Consider the following 19,028-nt stretch of genomic DNA (forward strand, 5'->3'; position numbering starts at 1 on the left):
GCCAGGTGACAGATTAAAAAACAATACACAGTGCCAGACAGGCGAATCAAGCTAAGCAGCGAAGCAATACTATTATTGTGCCTGCAGCCGCATTATCAGGATGCAAGAATGCTATATTGCTATTATAACAACAAATGATCTGGCTGCATAGATGCATCACCAGTCACCCCCTTGTAAATTTTGTCAATAACCACATAAGAGACAATGTGCCGCATCTTGAGCAGCTGGAACTTAATTTTTTAGTTTAGGCATTCAGAAAAAAAAAATTACTCCCTCAGTATCAGAAGTATCAAAAAACGTCTTTTGACAAGAAAAACAGCTCAATATTGAGCAGCACATGTAAACATGATCTGTCTAGGGCACATCTAGATGTGCTCTAAGTATTGCACATCTAACCAGTTCAAGCAAACGTAAAAAGAAAAAAAAAAGAAATCCCGCACGAATCTCCACATAAAATCAATGACATAGGACTTAGTCTTTTGTTTCCTGCCACTAATGTTTGCATGGTTGGGATTTGTGGATCCGAGAGGAACTCCCCAACAAGTACGCTGAGGAGCACAACAACTTCAAACAATAGTCCGCAAAATGCATTGCCTTTCTTCCAAAAGAGGAGCAACAACAAAATTTACAATTAGAGAATGAACTTCACTCTCTAGGTTCATAGTTGATTGCTTCAAAGTTCAAAGGGAGGACCATATGTCGCATGGCATATCGCTCAACAGGAGACGTAAAGAAGAGATACAAGTATGTTGCTAGAATATTAATCCCAAATATCTAGATTAGAACTAGTGGGAAAAAAGTTCATTATGATGTTATGCAATATTTAAAGTTATCCTTCACAATTTGGGATCACATCAGCGATCATATGGTAAAGCCAAGCATGTCCATATATCTTCCCAGGAAGACCCAATTTCTCTGGCTAAAAAGAATCTAGCATTGAAATAGCCCGAGATATACTCGAGAATTCAAATAAGTGTAATGGCGCTTCGGACTTGAAAATACCAAGAGAGAACATAAAAATTCTGTTCATAGAGGGATTTACTGCACACAGAAACCCATTCATCCAACCATAAGGTCGGCATCATTGAATTGTACAGTTTTCAACACCCTTTGGCATGAAATACAGATCAAGCACTACACCATACTCAACGACTGTTTTCGCACGAACGAGACATGTCTGTTATGTCATCAAACCCAACCTACTAAAAATCATGTTTCATGTCATTTAGCGGTTAATATGATTTAGCATACTCTGTTTAGCATACATTGGGGGTTAAGATGATTTAGCATACGACTGTTTTCGCACAACAACATAATAGTGGTGTCATCAAACCCAACCTACTAAAAATCATGTTTCATGTCATTTAGCAAAAATAATTTGACTAACATGGTAATCTTAGCCAAAGGGGTTTAAGAAATTCAACATAACCAAATGCTGAAGCTATTCTGAACCTCCAATTCAGACCAAGACGAAGGGAACACACTTAAGGTTGGAAGTGCAGTGCCCTTATTGTGAGAAGCAGATTTCAAAACAACAAAATTAAAATGAGGAAAAGTGCTGTTTGAAAATGAAATATACCTGCTTTTGCAAGATTGGGTTTCAACCATATGGGAGGGAACCACGTACTCCAGGGTTCAGGATTAGCCAATTTGGTTCTGGTATTATTTTCCAAGTTGTACACTCCTATGTCACGGGGGTCATCTTTGCCGTCTAATAAATCTTCGTAATCATCATGAGTAAAATATACATGGTTTGACATCAAGCCTAGATGATCCTTCACGCTAAAGCAAGATGTTGTGCTCCTCCCAGTAAACAATGCATAGTCACCCTGTCATCTTAACACGCCTCAACTCAACAAAATCAATCTTGTACACTTCGAAAGCAGTGGCATACGTCTCACCATCTGGTCGTTCAGGATCCCGGTCCCGTTCCTTATAGATTTGGAAGACATCTCCGCATGGTGCCTGGACAATGTAGCACTTCTGGACTATCTCAGCCATATCTGGCAAAATTCTTCTATGGATGACAGATGATCCGTCTAGATTGAACACATCGACTGCACCTAGGTCAGTCACTGCATAGAAAGAGCCATCATGGTGTATGCAATCTGCATAGAAACTATGCATTTGGAGCCAACTCCAGCGAGCATCTCCCACTCTGGCAAACGAGAGCTGCATGTAGGGCTGATGGATGAGCATGACAATGCATTTGCCTGTCGATGGATCGGACGATAAAGTCGCCTTTATGAAGACGGTTTCACCGCACCTATCCAAAGAACATATGTAGGGTGTATCCTCCACCCTCGGAAGCTTTCCGTTGTAGAAAGACACCTTGTACTTTTCAAGAACCCCGTCGCTGTTTAGGACAGGTTTAACATGCTCCATGGTTGTCGCGGGAGGGAGTGCAATCTTGTCACCGGTGATAGGGTTGAGCAGCATCAGATCAGACTTTTCATCCATGGTGACAAGCCATCCGTGTGACGAGCCAATCCAGTAGTTGATGGGAGGTTCAGGGAGGGGCATGGTGTAGGCCTTCAGTTCGGAGAGACTGTACATGCCAAGAGCCTTGGCACCGGCGACCTCGGTACAGTAGAGTAAACAGGGGGTCTGGCGGCTGGGGCAGCCACCGTTGCGGCGGATCGTGGAGTATGCCTTTTGCCATAATGTGCAGACGGCGGCGGATCGGAGGAGGTCTGGGCAGTCCAGCAATTGGAATATGCTGATCAATATATCCGCTGGTAGCCCGGACCAATCTGGAGCTGGTGCGTCCATTGTGGATGAACAAAGAAAAACACACGGGCGGCCGGAGCTGTCAATCAATGAGACCAAGACTGCAGCGACTTGGGTGGAAACTCCGGCCGCGATCTATATATAGATCCTTCCCACGCCAATTCGATCCGGGAAAGATATTGGCTATCCCTGGTGGAATCTGATTTGGGAGCTAAAGCCGTTTAGCTCAACGGAGAATTGTGTACCGCCTCTTGGAATGACAGCCGCCCGCAGCAGATATCAGCGGTCAGAGGGGTCGAAACAGGGGTCGTCGTAGCATAGCAGAGCAGGGCACGGTTTGAGAGCATCTCCAGCCGTTCGGCCCCAGGACGCCGAAAAAGAGCGGTCTGGGAGCGAATTGACGCTAGATTGGCCCCCGTGGTTCGGTTCGCTTTCAGTCATAGGCCCACGGTCGCCGCGGGTTCGGTGAAGTTCGTTTCATTTTTTTTTCAAACTCGGCGATATTTGCAGGAACTCAGCCATACTTTGTCGAAATTTGTACAAAAACGTAAAAACATGCAAGAAGCCTAACTTAAAAAACAAATTAAAAAGTCTAGTTGCCGCCGTCACCGTCGCTATTGTCTACATGCCGAGAAGCCTGTAGAAGCGGGTGTAGTCGCCGTCGTCGTCGTCGTCGTCGCGCGCCTTACCTACGGCGTCCCTGCTGCAGCCCTGGCCGGGGTCGCCCACACGTGGCGGGGCGCTTGACGGCCCGGCCTCGCCCTCGTCGTCGCTGTCGATGACGATAACGCCGCCCTCCTCAGCGCGGCGATGGGCCTCGGCGCGGCTACGGGCCTAGGTCTCCAGGTACGCCCGGCGCTGGCGGCGCACCTGCTCGCGGACGTAGTCCTCCTTCGCCCATTTAAGGACGGACTCGTCGTCGGGGGCCACCATGTCGATGTGCTCCGGCTTCACGGGGAGCAAGCCCGGCTCGGGCTTCGGCCGGACCAGGTGCAGGGAGCGCCTCGCCGGTGCCGCTGCAGGTGGTGAGGGCTCGTTGATGATGAGGGCGCCGTTGCGAGCGCGACAACCGAGCGGTGTACCCTCCGGCTCGGGCTTGGCGGGGCGGAGGGCCGGCGAGCCGGAGCCCGACGACGAGGACGACCCCGTCTCCATTCGCCGCGACATCCAGGAACTGCCGCGGCGGCGAGAGAAGGAGGACCGCGCCGGGTACTCTAGCCCCGGCACGTTGCCGGTCTCGATGTGGTCGAGGACGACGTCGAGTGTGCGGTCGGGGACACCCCACCACTCGTGCCGTCCTTCGGCGTTGAGGCGGCCGCCGGGAATGATGCCGTTGGCGGAGGCCATCTGCTCCTCGCGGCGGCGCTGGACGTACAACATTTCGCTGTCGGGCGCGTACCTCGGCTGGTTCCGCTGCTCCTTCGTCAATGAGGAGCGGACGCGGGCGATCTCCGCCTGCCGTGCCGCCCCTTCGGGTACCGACGACACTGGGACGCCGCCGGCGCTCAGTCTCCATGCCCCCGACACGCGCATGTCGGCGGGAGCCAGGTACTCGGCCTCGTAGAGAAGGCACGCCTCCGGCTCCTGGAGGTATCGGCGGCCGAAACTGTTCGCCGCGGCACCGTCGCCTGGGAACCTCTCGGCCATGCTTTGCTCGTCGACTGGAGGGGAATGGGGAGGGGGAGTGGCGCTCGCCGACGGGGAGAAGGCTTTTGCGAGAGGGAGAGGGGGAGGCTGTGGCGCTCACTGGCTGTCACGCCCAATATGCGACCCTATCCAAAAGGAACTCAAAGGTCCCACCAAGGATAGACCCGCATATTGAAACGCTTTTGCAAGGTGGATATCATTACATCAACATTACTGTCACGCCCAATATGCGACCCTATCCAAAAGGAACACGAAGGTCCCACCAAGGATAGACCCGCATATTGGAACGCTTTTGCAAGGTGGATATCATTACATCAACATTACATAATAGGTAGGGATACATACATAAGGCATACAATGCGACACGAATACGACATCATCTTACAAAAGAGCACCATCCGACTACGGATGAAACACAAACAGAAACTCAAACGACATCCACCCTGCTAGCCCAGGCTGCCGACCTGGAACCTATCCCCTGATCGAAGAAGAAGCAGAAGAAGAACTCCAAAACAAGCAAACATCGCTCTCGCGTCATGATCATCGCATAACCTGTACCTGCAACTATTGTTGTAGTAATCTGTGAGCCACGAGGACTCAGCAATCCCATTACCATGGGTATCAAGACTAGCAAAGCTTAATGGGAAAGGAAGGGGGTAAAGTGGTGAGGTTGCAGCAGCGGCTAAGCAAGTATGGTGGCTAACATACGCAAATGAGAGCGAGAAGAGAAACAAAGGAACGGTCGTGAAGCTAGCAATGATCAAGAGGTGATCCTGAACTCCTACTTACGTCAATCATAACACAGAAACCGTGTTCACTTCCCGGACTCCGCCGAGAAGAGACCATCACGGATACACACACGGTTGATGCGTTTTAATTCGGATCTGGTGTCAAGTTATCTACAACCGGACATTAACAAATTCCCATCTGCCACATAACCGCGGGCATGGCTCTCGAAAGTTTATACCCTGCAGGGGTGTCCCAACTTAGCCCATGACAAGCTCTCGCGATCAACGAAGGAATAGACCTTCTCCCAGGAAGACCCGATCAGTCTCGGAATCCCGGTTTACAAGACATTTCGACAATGGTAAAACAAGACCAGCAAAGCCGCCCGATGCGCCGACAATCCCGATAGGAGCTGCACATATCTTGTTCTCAGGGCAACACCGGATGAGCAATCCGTACAACTAAAACCAGACCTCAAGTTTCCTTGAGGGGGCGCTGCAAAGGGCTCTAGTTCGGACCAGCACTTAGACAAGCACTGGCCCGGGGGGGCTAAAATAAAGATGACCCTTGGGTTGGCCGACCCAAGGGAAGGGTATAGGTGGTGGTAAGGCAAATGGTAAAACCAAGGTTGGGCCTTGCTGGACAAGTTTTATTCAAAGCGAACTGTCAGGGGGGTCCCATAAATCACCCGACCGCGTTAGGAACGCAAAATCCGGAAACATAACACCGGCATGACGGAAACTAGGGCGGCAAGTGGAAAATAACACCAGGCATAAGGCCGAGCCTTCCACCCTTTACCAAATATATAGATGCATTAATAATATAAGAGATATTGTGATATCCCAACATAAACCCTGTCCACCATGGGGCAATCTTCAACTTCACCTGCAACTAGCAACGCTATAAGAGGGGCTGAGCAGAAGCGGTAACATAGCCAAACAACGGTTTGCTAGGAAGGGTGTCAAAGGTTAGAGGTTCATGGCAATTTGGGGAGGCTTGAAGAGCAAATGATAGGTAACGCAGCATAGCGATAGAACGAAGCAACTAGCATAGCAATGATAGTAGTGAGATCCAGGGTAGCGGTCATCTTGCCTGAAATCCCGCAAGGAAGAAGAACGAGTCCATGAAGAAGATGAAGCCATGAAGACGAACCAAGCGTAGACGAACGAATCCTCACGATCGCAACGAAACGGGAGCTATCGAGAAGAAGCACACAACATGGTAAACACACCACACATGGACAAGGCATGATGCACAACAAGCATGATGCATGACAAAGTCTACATGAAGCTACTCATGGCAAGAGATGATGCAAACAAGAACAACACATCAAAGCAAGTTAAAATGAGGCCGGAAACAACATATAACAATTCCGGGAAGTCCTCATATGCAAATTTCGAAATGGGTCCAGAACTGAATAAACCTTAAGTTCAAGTAGTTAAACAGCAAGTTAAGATTCACCAAGATGATCTACACGAAATTCTAGTCAAGTTACATATAAAGTTCATTTAATTCGGAGCTACGACCTAGAAGATATGAGCAAAACAAGTTAAACATGGCATTGATGCAAAATGTATACAAACATCAAGCAAACACCTCAAAACATGGATGCAACATGATAATATGAAACTACATGCAAAAACAAGCAAGTTTCATATAGAGCACACTCAAAACGGAGTAACGGCTCAACACATACACACTATACAAGTCATAGCAACAATCTGTCCATAAGAACAACTAGGAATATTGCAAGCATCAAAACAACATGCTACAGGACCCCAACAGAATAACAAAAGGCATGGACATGAAGTACAGGTAAAGCATAACAAAACATGAACACTGAGCTATCTCCAGAAATCACTAGAACATGCTCCAAAACACATGGTAAGATTGCAAAAAATAACAGTTTCAGACTTTAGCAGAAATAACATTAGGTTGCAATGTTTAGATCTATCAAACAACATGTTACAGGAACTTATCATGGCAAACAAAGGCATGGCATGAATCTACTAATTGCATAGATCAAAAGTCCCTTACTGACCATGAGCCAAAAAGGCACAGAAAATATGATGGCACCCATGTAAACATGGCAAGTTATATTACAAATTCATACATGGCAGGAACAACAATAAGTAGGCATGTTGGTGAGCTTGAACCACTCACCACAGAGCAATACATGGCATGACAAGGCAACCAACAGTAAGAAGCCATGTTTATGAAGCTAAGCATGGCAAGAGCAAGTTCATAGGGTACATGGATCACTAGCAAACAATCATGGAAACATTGAACTTAATGTTAACAGGCTGACAGCAATATTATTTAGCAAGTTTGGATCAAGATTACAACAAGCTACAGCAGGCTATAATTACAACCAAGGGCATGAATGGATAGAGCATGACATGTATAACAAAACATGTTTAGTAAACATCTCCAGATTATGCACGAAATGACTTGTAGCAGCAGGTTTACATAGCAACAAAATATAACAGAATCTGCCTAGCAAAACAGCAACAGCAAGTACCCTCCTTAACAAGCTTCATGCACTCAGTACACAAGTCACAAAAATACATGGATGACACCACTGGAAAGATGGCATGGCATAGATCAAAACACATGTAGACATCAACCTCATAGGATGCACACATCAATCATGGCAAAAATAAGAAATGAGTATGTTATAACAGTTTCAGCAGATTAACATCAATATGCACTCTTCCAACATCATTTCGGGCATCAAGATTAGCTCAAATGAAAATGACACAATGGAATGAAATGAAGTACTCGTTGAGACGAACAATTTGACATATTACACGCATGAAACGGAGTAGTATGCACAGAGTTATGTTGCGATGAACATGGCATGATAATGTCAAAAACACTCGGGACTTGGAGGAATTTTCGGGGTCAACCTCGTTGCACGGATTCCGAGGCAGCGCGGATCTCGCCGGATCTCCGCCGGAGAAGATGGGGAAGACGGCCGGAGCTCGGGGAGGAGGCCGGGATGAGGCCGGGGAGGTCGGGGACGACCGGATCCGGTCCGGCCCGACCGGATCCGCGGCAAGGCAGCGGCGGCACGCGGATCTCCGGCAAGGGAACGGCCGGGGCGGAGGAGGTCGGTGAGGCGGGACGGCGGCGGGCTCCCGGGCGGCGGGGAGGCCGGGCGCAGGGCGCGGCGGCGCTCGGGAGGAGCGGGAGGCGCGGTCGGGCCGCGGGGCTAGCCGGGGCTAGGCGCGGCGGCGTGCCGCGGCGGAGTTGGCGGCCGCCGGCGAGGTCGCCGGCGGGGAGCGGCCGGGCGGCGGAGGCGCGGGGACCCCGTGCGTCGGCGGCGGAGTGCTCGGGCCCGCGGGGCGCGGCGGCGGGCGCGGTCGGGCTCGCGCGGGCCCGCGATGGGCTCGGCGGGCCGCGGCCGCGGGGACGACGGCGGCGGACAGGTGGCGGCTCCGGAATGGGCAGGACGGCAGCGGACATGTCCGGGCGGCGGGGGAGATGTGTCCGGCGACGCAGAGGAGGAGGAGGCTAGGGTTTGTACCGTGAATTTCGGGGGAGGAGACTTATTTATAGGTAGAGGGAGCTAGGAGAGTCCAAATGAGGTGCGGTTTTCGGCCACGCGATCGTGATCGAACGACCAAGAGCATGGAGAGGAGTTGGCTGGGCTTTGGGCCACTTTGGAAGGGGTGTTGGGCTGCAAACAAAAGAGGCTTTTGCGGTTACCCGGTTAACCGTTGGGGTATCAAACGGACTCCAAATGACACGAAACTTGACAGGCGGTCTACCGGTGCTATACCAAGGCCGCTTGGCAAACCTCGGTCCATTCCGAGAAATTTTAATACCCGCTCACAACAGGAGACAAAAGGAGAACGCCGGATGACATAGGAGAGTCGGATTGCAAAACGGACAACGGGGAAAATGCTCGGATGCATGAGATGAACACGTATGCAAAATGAAATGCACATGATGACATGGCAAAATGCAACACGCAAACAAATGACATGGCAACGATGGCGATTAACTGGCAGATACCTGGCGCAACAAATCCGGGGCGTTACAATTACATAATAGATGGGGATACATACATAAGGCATACAAAGCCACACGAATACAACATCATCTTACAAGAGATCAACATCCGACTACGAATGAAACACAAACAGAAACTCAAACGACATCCACCCTGCTAGCCCAGGCTGCCAACCTGGAACCTATCCCCTGATCGAAGAAGAAGCAGAAGAAGAACTCCAAACATGCAAACATCTCTCTCGCGTCAAGATCATCTCATAACCTGTACCTGCAACTGTTGTCGTAGTAATCTGTGAGACACGAGGACTCAGCAATCCCATTACCATGGGTATCAAGACTAGAAAAGCTTAATGGGAAAGGAAGGGGTAAAGTGGTGAGGTTGCGGCAGCGACTAAGCATGATATGGTGGCTAACATACGCAAATAAGAGCGAGAAGAGAGCAAATGGAACGGTCGTGAAGCTAGCAATGATCAAGAGGTGATCCTGAACTCCTACTTACGTCAAACATAACCCAAAACCGTGTCCACTTCCCGGACTCCGCCGAGAAGAGACCATCACGGCTACACACGCGGTTGATGCGTTTTAATTCAGATCTGGTGTCAAGTTATCTACAACCAGACATTAACAAATTCCCATCTGCCACATAACCGCGGGCACGGCTCTCGAAAGTTTATACCCTGCAGGGGTGTCCCAACTTAGCCCATGATAAGCTCTCGTGATCAACAAAGGATATACCTTCTCCCAGGAAGACCCGATCAGTCTCGGAATCCCGGTTTACAAGACATTTCGACAATGGTTAAACAAGACCAGCAAAGCCGCCCGATGCGCCGACAATCCCGATAGGAGCTGCACATATCTCGTTCTCAGGGCAACACCGGATAAGTCAAGCTACGAGTAAAACTAGACGTCGAGTTGCCCCAAGGTGGCCCCGCAGGTTGCTCATTTCGGACCAACACTTAGACAAGCACTGGCCCGGGGGGGCTAAAATAAAGATGACCCTTGGGTTGGCCGACCCAAGGGAAGGGTATAGGTGGTGGTAAGGCAAATGGTAAAACCAAGGTTGGGCCTTGCTGGACAAGTTTTATTCAAAGCGAACTGTCAGGGGGGTCCCATAAATCACCCGACCGCGTTAGGAACGCAAAATCCGGGAACATAACACCGGTATGACGGAAACTAGGGCGGCAAGAGTGGAACAAAACACCAGACATAAGGCCGAGCCTTCCACCCTTTACCAAATATATAGATGCATTAATAATATAAGAGATATTGTGATATCCCAACATAACCCTGTCCACCATGGAGCAATCTTCAACTTCACCTGCAACTAACAACGCTATAAGAGGGGTTGAGCAAAGCGGTAACATAGCCAAACAACGGTTTGCTAGGAAGGGTGTCAAAGGTTAGAGGTTCATGGCAATTTGGGAGGCTTGAAGAGCAAATGATAGGTAACGCAGCATAGCGATAGAACGAAGCAACTAGGATAGCAATGATAGTAGTGAGATCCAGGGTAGCGGTCATCTTGCCTAAAATCCCACAAGGAAGAAGAACGAGTCCATGAAGAAGACGAACGGATGAAGCCACGAAGACGAACCAAGCGTAGACGAACGAATCCTCTCGATCGCAACGAAACAGGAACTATCGAGAAGAAGCACACAACATGGTAAACACACCACACATAGACAAGACATGATGCACAACAAGCATGATGCATGACAAATCTACATGAGGCTACTCATGGCAAGAGATGATGCAAACAAGAACAACACATCAAGGCAAGTTTAAATGAGGCCGGGAACAAAATATAACAATTCCGGTAAGTCCTCATATGCAAATTTCAAAGTTGGTCCATATCTGAACAAACCTTATGTTCAAGTTGTTAAACAGCAAGTTAAAGAGCACCAAGAGGATCTACACGAAATTCTAGTCAAGTTACATATAAAGTTCATTAGATTTGGAGCTACGGCCTAGAAGATATGAGCAAAACAAGTTAAACATGGCATTGATGCAAAATGCATACAAACATCAAGCAAACACACCAAAACAAGGATGCAACATGATAATATGAAACTACATGCAAAAACAAGTAAGTTTCATATAGAGCACACTCAAAACGGAGCAACGGTGTAACACATACACTCTATACTAGTTATAGCAACAATCTGTCCAAAACGGCAAGTAGGCATATTGCAAGCATCAAAACAACATGCTACAGCACCTCAATGTAAGAACAAAAGGCATGGCCATGAAGTACAGGTAAAGCATAACAAAACATGAACACTGAGCTATCTCCAGAAACAACTAGAACATGCTCAAAAGGACATGGAAAGATTTCAAATAATAACAGTTTCAGACTTTGCAGAAATAACATCAGATTGCAATGTTTAGAGCTATCAAACGACATGTTACAGGAACTTAACATGGCAAACAAAGACATGGCATGATACTACTAAATGTATAGAACAAAAGTCCCTTACTGACCATGAGCCAAAAATGCACAGAAAATATGATGGTACCCATGTAAACATGGCAAGTTTAAATGACAGATTCAAACATGGCAGGAACAACAATAAGTAGGCATGTTGGCGAGCTTGAACCACTCACCACAGATCAATACATGGCATGGCAAGGCAACCAACAGTAAGAAGGCATGTTTATGAAGCTAATCATGGCAAGAGCAAGTTTATAGGGTGCATGGATCACTAGAAAAGCACATGGCCAAAACTGAACTTCATGTTAACAGGATGATAGCAACATTATTTAGCAAGTTTGGAGCAAGATAACAACAAGCTACAGGAGACTATAAATGCATCCAGGGGCATGAATGGATAGAGCAAGACATGTATAACAAAACATCCTTAGTGAACATCTCCAGATTATGCATGGAATGACTTGTAGCAGCAGGTTTACATAGGAACAAAATATAACAGAATCAGCCAGGAAAACAGCAACAGCAAGTACCCTACTTAACAAGTGCGATGCACTTAGTACACAAGTCACAAAAATACATGGATTGCACCTCTGGAAAGATGGCATAGCATAGATCAAAACACATGTAGACATCAACCTCATAGGATGCACACATCAAACATGGCAAAAATGACAAATGAGCATGTTATAACAGTTCCAGCAGATTAACATCAACATGCACATTTCCAACAGCATTTCGGGCATCAAGATGAACTTGATGCAATGGAATGAAATGTAGTACTCGTCAAGGCGAACAATTTGACATATTACACGCATGAAACGGAGCACTATGCAGCAAGTTATGACGCGATGAACATGGCATGATAATGCAAGATTTTCGGGGGGAAAGTCAACCTGCGATTGGATCTGGATCTGGGGTTGCACGTGAACCGAGGTTCGTCGGAGAGTCGCCGGTCTTGGCCGGAGAGGAGGAAGGAGATCGGAGAGGCGGTCGGAGGGGACGGGCACGGCGGAGGGCGGCGGGCGGCGCCCGGCGGCGGCGATCGCTGGCCGAGGCTGCGGGCGGCGCGGGGCGGGAGCCTCGGGCGCGGAGGGGCTCGGCTCCGGCCGGCGAGGCGGTGGAGGGACGCCGGCCGAGAGTGGCGGGGCGGCGCGGGGGCGATCGGCCGGAGGCGGCAGGGCGCGGGCGAGGCGCGGAGGCGGCGATGTGCGGGCCCGGGCGGGCCTGCCCTGGGCCCCACGGGCCGGCGGCGGCGGCTGGCGGCGGAGGGCCACGTGGCACGCCCTAATTGGTGCGGGCTGCAGCGGCGGTTTCGTCCGGCGGGCGCGGACATGTCCGGCGGGTGAGAGGGAGGAGAAATTAGGGTTTGGACCGAGAATTTTGGGGGAGGCACATATTTATAGGTAGAGGGAGCTAGGAGAGTCCAAATGAGGCATGGTTTTTGCCCACACGATTGCGATCGAACGACCGAGAGCATGGAAGAGACTTAGATGGGTTTTGGGCCACTTTGGAAGGGGTGTTGGGCTGCAAAGAGAAATGGGCTTTTACAGATACCCGGTTAACCGTTGGAGTATCAAACGACCTTCAAATGACACGAAACTTGACAGTCGGTCTACCGGTGCTATACCAAGGCCGCTTGGCAAACCTCGGGCCATTCCGAGAAAGTTTAACACCCGCTCACGAAGAGAGGCGAGGAGGGGACGCCGGATGACATAGGAGTGTCGGATTGCAAAACGGACAACGGGGAGAATGCTCGGATGCATGAGACGAACACGTATGCAAAATGAAATGCACATGATGACATGATATGAAATGCAGGTGATGACATGGCAAAGTGCAACACGCAAGCAAATGACATGGCAACGACGGCGAATAACTGACAGACACCTAGCGCATCGAATTCGGGGCGTTACACTGGCGGGGAGTGGGCGCCTTTTATAGCCAAAGCGGGGTGGCGGGGAGGCGGCATGCGGGAGGACGCATGGCAGGAGCGGGCGGGACGCGCGTCGGCGGCGTCTTCACTGTGCCGCCCGTGAGGCATCAATGGAGGCTGACCGGCGCGGCAGCGCGGTAGCCTTGGCATTGATTCCCGCGGGAACCGAGGCGATGAGGGCAACGAAGTGACCATCTCACCGACTCGGCGTGCCCGCGGCTATTTTGCGCCAAAATACTCGCCCCGGCGCCCCCGGGCACTCCCCAGCGCGTCGGGTTCGGCCTGGGTCCGCCGGTGTTCGGCCCAAGCCGGCGAAAAATGGGCTCCTAGGGGCGCGACTGGGCGGTTTTTTCGTCGCCGATGCGAAAAAAATCGCCTGGGGAGGCCGTGTTGGGGGCGCGGCTGGAGATGCTCTGAGGCCGTGGTTGATGGGAGTTGTTGCCGTGTGCGCGCGCGTGTGGCTGCGTGGAGTAGCAAACAAGCTTTTCTTACCTACTCCATCCGTAAACTAATATACAAGTGTTTAGATCAATATCCTTTTATATTAGAGCATCTCTAGCACACCCCCTATATAGCCGTGACCCGCAAAATAAACGTCAAAATACAGGTCGGCGCGGAAAGTCCTGCCCGACCAGACACCGCAAACACATCCGACCGTAAAATATTTTGCGGGGCGCGGCAAAAGATGTCCCCCAACCTTTAGATTCACGGGGCGGGAGGCCGACCCAAACTCGGCCCCTATCCGCATCGAGATTTGGCGGGAGGGACATTTTCGCGTGGCCATTCCCGCTCCCCACTCCTACGTCACCATTGCCCCGGCCACCGCCCGCTCCGGTGCATCTTCCCCAGCAGTTCTTCGCCGCCATGGATGACTCTCTGCCGTCCCCCGTCACCGTCGAGGTCGCGCACGCTCAATCCTCTTCGAGGGATCTCGTCGCCGGCCATGTTGGCCCCGCCGTCGCTCAAGGCACCACTGCGCCTGCCCGCAAGCGGTAGTGCAACGTGGTCGTGCAGGGTGGGAATCCGTCTGCCCCCACCGGGAAGGCCCGCGCTCGGGCGTAAAGCGGAAGAGGATTCCGGCTACAAAGAAGCTGACTCTTTCATCCACTCCCTCCGCCCCGGCAAGAGGTTCCCCGGCGATGCCACTCAACGACGTTGCTTCCACCGCAAGCGAGGTGTTTGACGAAATGGCCGAAAGGTATGCCTCTTCGGTCCCTTAAATTTTCTTTGCTTTTCGTCCGAGCAGACGCCGCATAGCCGACCCGTAAAAGAGCATATTCACCGAATATCCTTCTTTACGGGTCTGTTTTGCGGGGTCTGAGTCTGACTGCGCCCGCACTGGCCCGCATATACCCTTTTCCGCGAACTGCAAAAGCCTTATCCGGGTTGGCATTTTACGGGGTCTGCTAGAGTTTCTCTTAGTTCACGGAAGGAGTACCTGCTTGCCAAGAGCGAAACTGGGGCAGTGAGCTTTTGGAGGGCGCCATGGCAAGACGTTAGAATTACACTGGTGGTGCCAGAACTTGCGGCATACATTCAAGTGGTGCAAAAACTTGGTTTTGACATGTAAATACGGTGCAAATCTCGTTTGTACACAGTGCTGATGAGGCATGATAGTGTGCTGAAGGTGGGGCGTGTGGCATGCTATTTTTTGCAAAACACCCTAGATTTTTATTTTTTTCTCACATAAAAGCCCTCGACAGGCGAACACCCATTTGCATGTGTGGCTTCGAGTGGGTCCCACCTATCAGCAAAATATCATAAATTTTTATTAAAAAGAAAAACAAGTTGACAAGGATGCAAACCTATGAGCTCGGGCTAATAGGCGTGCGCTGCTAGCCACCCACCAACATTACATTTGATGGCATATAAGCACACACAATGGTTAACTTTTTTGGTGGGTGCTAGGAAAAATAAGAAATTTAATCCAGAAAAAACAGATTTCTTTTTTGGTGGGTGCCAGGAAAAATAGATAACACCGTGTCCCTAGTAAGCCTCTACTAGACTAGCTCGTTAATCAAAGATGGTTAACTTTCCTAACCATAGACATGTGTTGTCATTTGATGAACGGGATCACATTAGGAGAATGATGTGATGGACAAGACCCATCAGTTAGCTTAGCATGTTGATCGTTCAGTTTTATTGCTATTGCTTTCTTCATGTCATATACATATTCCTTTGACTATGAGATTATGCAACTCCCGGATACCGGAGGAATACCTTATGTGCTATCAAACGTCACAACGTAACTGGGTGATCATAAAGATGCTCTACATGTATCTCCGAAGGTACTTGTTGGGTTGGCATAGATCGAGATTAAGATTTGTCACTCCGAGTATCGGAGAGGTATCTCTGGGCCCTCTCGGTAATACACATCAATAAGCCTTGCAAGCAATGTGACTAATGAGTTAGTTACGGGATGATGTATTACGAAACGAGTAAAGAGACTTGCCGGTAACGAGATTGAACTAGGTATGAAGATACCGACGATCGAATCTCGGGCAAGTAACATACCGATGGACAAAGAGAATAACGTATATTGTCATTACGGTTTGACTGATAAAGATCTTCGTAGAATATGTAGGAACCAATATGAGCATCCAGTTTTCGCTGTTGGTTATTGACCGGAGAGGTGTCTCGGTCATGTCTACATAGTTCTCGAACCCGTAGGGTCCGCACGCTTAACGTTCGATGACGATTTTGTATTATATGAGTTATGTGATTTGGTGACTGAATGTTGTTCGGATTCCTGGATGAGATCACGTACATGACGAGGAGTCTAGAAATGGTCAAGAGGTAAAGATTCATATATAGGATGATAGTATTTGGACACCGGAAGTGTTCCAGGGGTACCGGGTACATATCGGATCATCGGAAGGGGTTCCGGGCAACCCCCGACAAACTATATGGGCCTAATGGGCCAAGAGAGGGACAGACCAGCCCCCTGGTGCACCCCCTATAGGCCGAAATAAGGGGGAAAGGAAAGGAGGGAAGGGAGAAGGAAAGGGGAGGATTCGGCTCCCCCTTTCCTTCCCCTCCCCCCTCTCTTTCCTTCCTCCTCCGACACTTGTGGAAGGGGGGAGGCCGACTTGTAGGAGGCGCCCAAGTAGGATTACTCCTACTTGGGGCGCCCCTTGCTGCCCCTCTCCCTCTCCCCCCCCACACACACACGCACACACACACACACACATATATATATATATATATATATATATATATATATATATGTGGGGGGGGGGGGCACCGCTAGAACACACAAGATTGATTCCTAGCCGTGTGTGGCGCCCCCCTCACAGTTTACGGCTCCGGTCATATTCACGTAGTGCTTAGGCGAAGCACTGCGCGGATCACTTCACCATCACTGTCACAAGGCCATCATGCTGACGATACTCTCCCTCGACACTTTGCTGGATCAAGAGTTCAAGGGACGTCATCGAGTTGAACGTGTGTAGAACTCAGAGGTGGCATACGTTTGGTACTTGATCAGTCGGAATGAGAAGAAGTTCGACTACATCAACCGCGTTGTCAAACGCTTCCGCTTTCGGTCTACGAGGGTACGTGGACACACTCTGTAACATCCCAAATTTTCAATTTGGAATGTTATACATTAGATCATCATTGCATATCATATTTTATTGCATTTTTGGCTTGATTCTAGAAATTCTACGCAACTCAAGGACCCACGGAGAGAGTTGGGGATTTCTTTATTTTCATATTTGAGTTTTCTCAAATTTTGAAAATAGGATCATTTGATTTTAATTATTTTATCTTCAATTATTTCTCTTATAAAAATATGAGAGAGGGAATAAAATGACTTTCCCAAAATAAATAAATATTGAGGGTTTAATATTAAAATCAAACAAGATTTTTATTTCTGAGTTTTATCGCTATTTTATTGGAATTAGGAAAAATGCGCGTTTTCTAAAATTGCATTTACGTCTCAAATAAATGTTCATCTTGTCTGACTCGATTTTAGAGGACGGGGAAAATTTGTTTCGAGATTTTTGAAGTCCGTTTAATATATCTTTTATTTGTTTTTCTGTGCGAAATTATTTTAAAAAAAAGTCAACCGACCTAACCGGGCCGTGTCCGTCCGGGACTCCGACCCGGCCGGCCCTTTAAGAGCCAAAGGCCTGAGCCGCCAGCCCCGCCCCCGAAACCCTAGCGCCGCCCGCTCCCCGCCGCCGCCGCCGGAGATCGCCGTCGCCGCCCGCACTGCACCGCCCCGACGCCCCGAAGCCGCCGGAGACCGCCGCCGCTGCCCTGCCGCCCGACCGCCCCGCCGCAGGATCCCCTCGCCACCGCCGCCGCCAGCCCTGCCGGAGATCGCCGCTGACCTCGCCGGACCCCGACCAGAGGTAGCCGTCGCCGCTGCCGGTTTTCTTCCGGTTAACCTTCGTCTTTTAAAAAAAACCGCGGTTGTTTTTAATAGATTGGTTATTTTTTCCGGTTTAGTTTATTTAGCGGACGTTCGTCCGTACGTTCGTTTTAATGAACGATTTTCATCGTTTAGCCGCAGACAGCGAACGTTCATTCGTTAGCTTGCTCATCCGTTTTTCTTTTTCTCGGATTTTCCGCGATTATTTCTGATCACGATTTTTGATCCAATTTTTGTTCTAGTTTAACTTTTCGCCCGTTAATCGGAATTAGGCGATTCAAGCGCCTGGAGTTTCGTCTCGGAACCCTCTTTCCGCTTAACCAACTCAAACAAGTTTTTGCTACTGTAAAATTTGACTTAGGTCCAGATTAGTAATGAAGCTTGTTTCTTTCGCCGTTTGAGTTTAGTTGATTCGTTTGATTTGATTCTTTTTGCAAACCAGAGTTCTTAAGTTGAACTTTCTGGTTAGATATTTTATTTGAGTTTTACCTATGCATTAAATGAGTGCTTATTGTATGCTTGTTTGTTTGTGATAGAGTACCCGGAGTGCGCTGCTTGCTACTTCGAATCTCTAGGTTTCACGAATCATCAGCAAGGCAAGTAACACTTTGATCATACCTCTTTACTACCCAGTTTTATTGCATTAGATCAATCCTCAAACAATTGCATGATTAGGATCTGATTAATATGTGGGTTTTGGGAAGTAGATGAGGTAGTACCTATTACCTGTTTTATTATCAAACCTTTGGGAGTTACTTCTACGTTTGCTTATATTGCTATGCTATGCTAGTAGACGTGGATTGGGTGAGTGTATCCATGACAGATGTGAGATTGTTATTTAATGGTTTACTTAGGTGGCAACTTAAATTCACATCTGGGTGGATTGAGGCACATGGGGAACCCAGTGTTGCCTGTATTTTTGGAAATCTCGGGGTACCGTGTGATTCTCCTATGGACCGCCACCCAGGCTCAAAGGGATCATGAGATTATTCATGCTAGAAACTTGCGTGTGCAGCCGCAAGCTACTATGGGCTCTAGCATAGTTGAAGACGTTGTGTGACCTCTTTCAGTGGTAGACTAGCAGATGTAGGGGATGTAGGTTGGTACTGTCTACCTAGAGTAAAGAGTTAATGCTTCTGAAAGACTGTGTCTCGGTCATCCGTTTCTCA

The sequence above is a fragment of the Triticum aestivum genome, chromosome 7B (genome assembly GCF_018294505.1).
Source record: "Triticum aestivum cultivar Chinese Spring chromosome 7B, IWGSC CS RefSeq v2.1, whole genome shotgun sequence".
NCBI lineage: Eukaryota > Viridiplantae > Streptophyta > Magnoliopsida > Poales > Poaceae > Triticum > Triticum aestivum.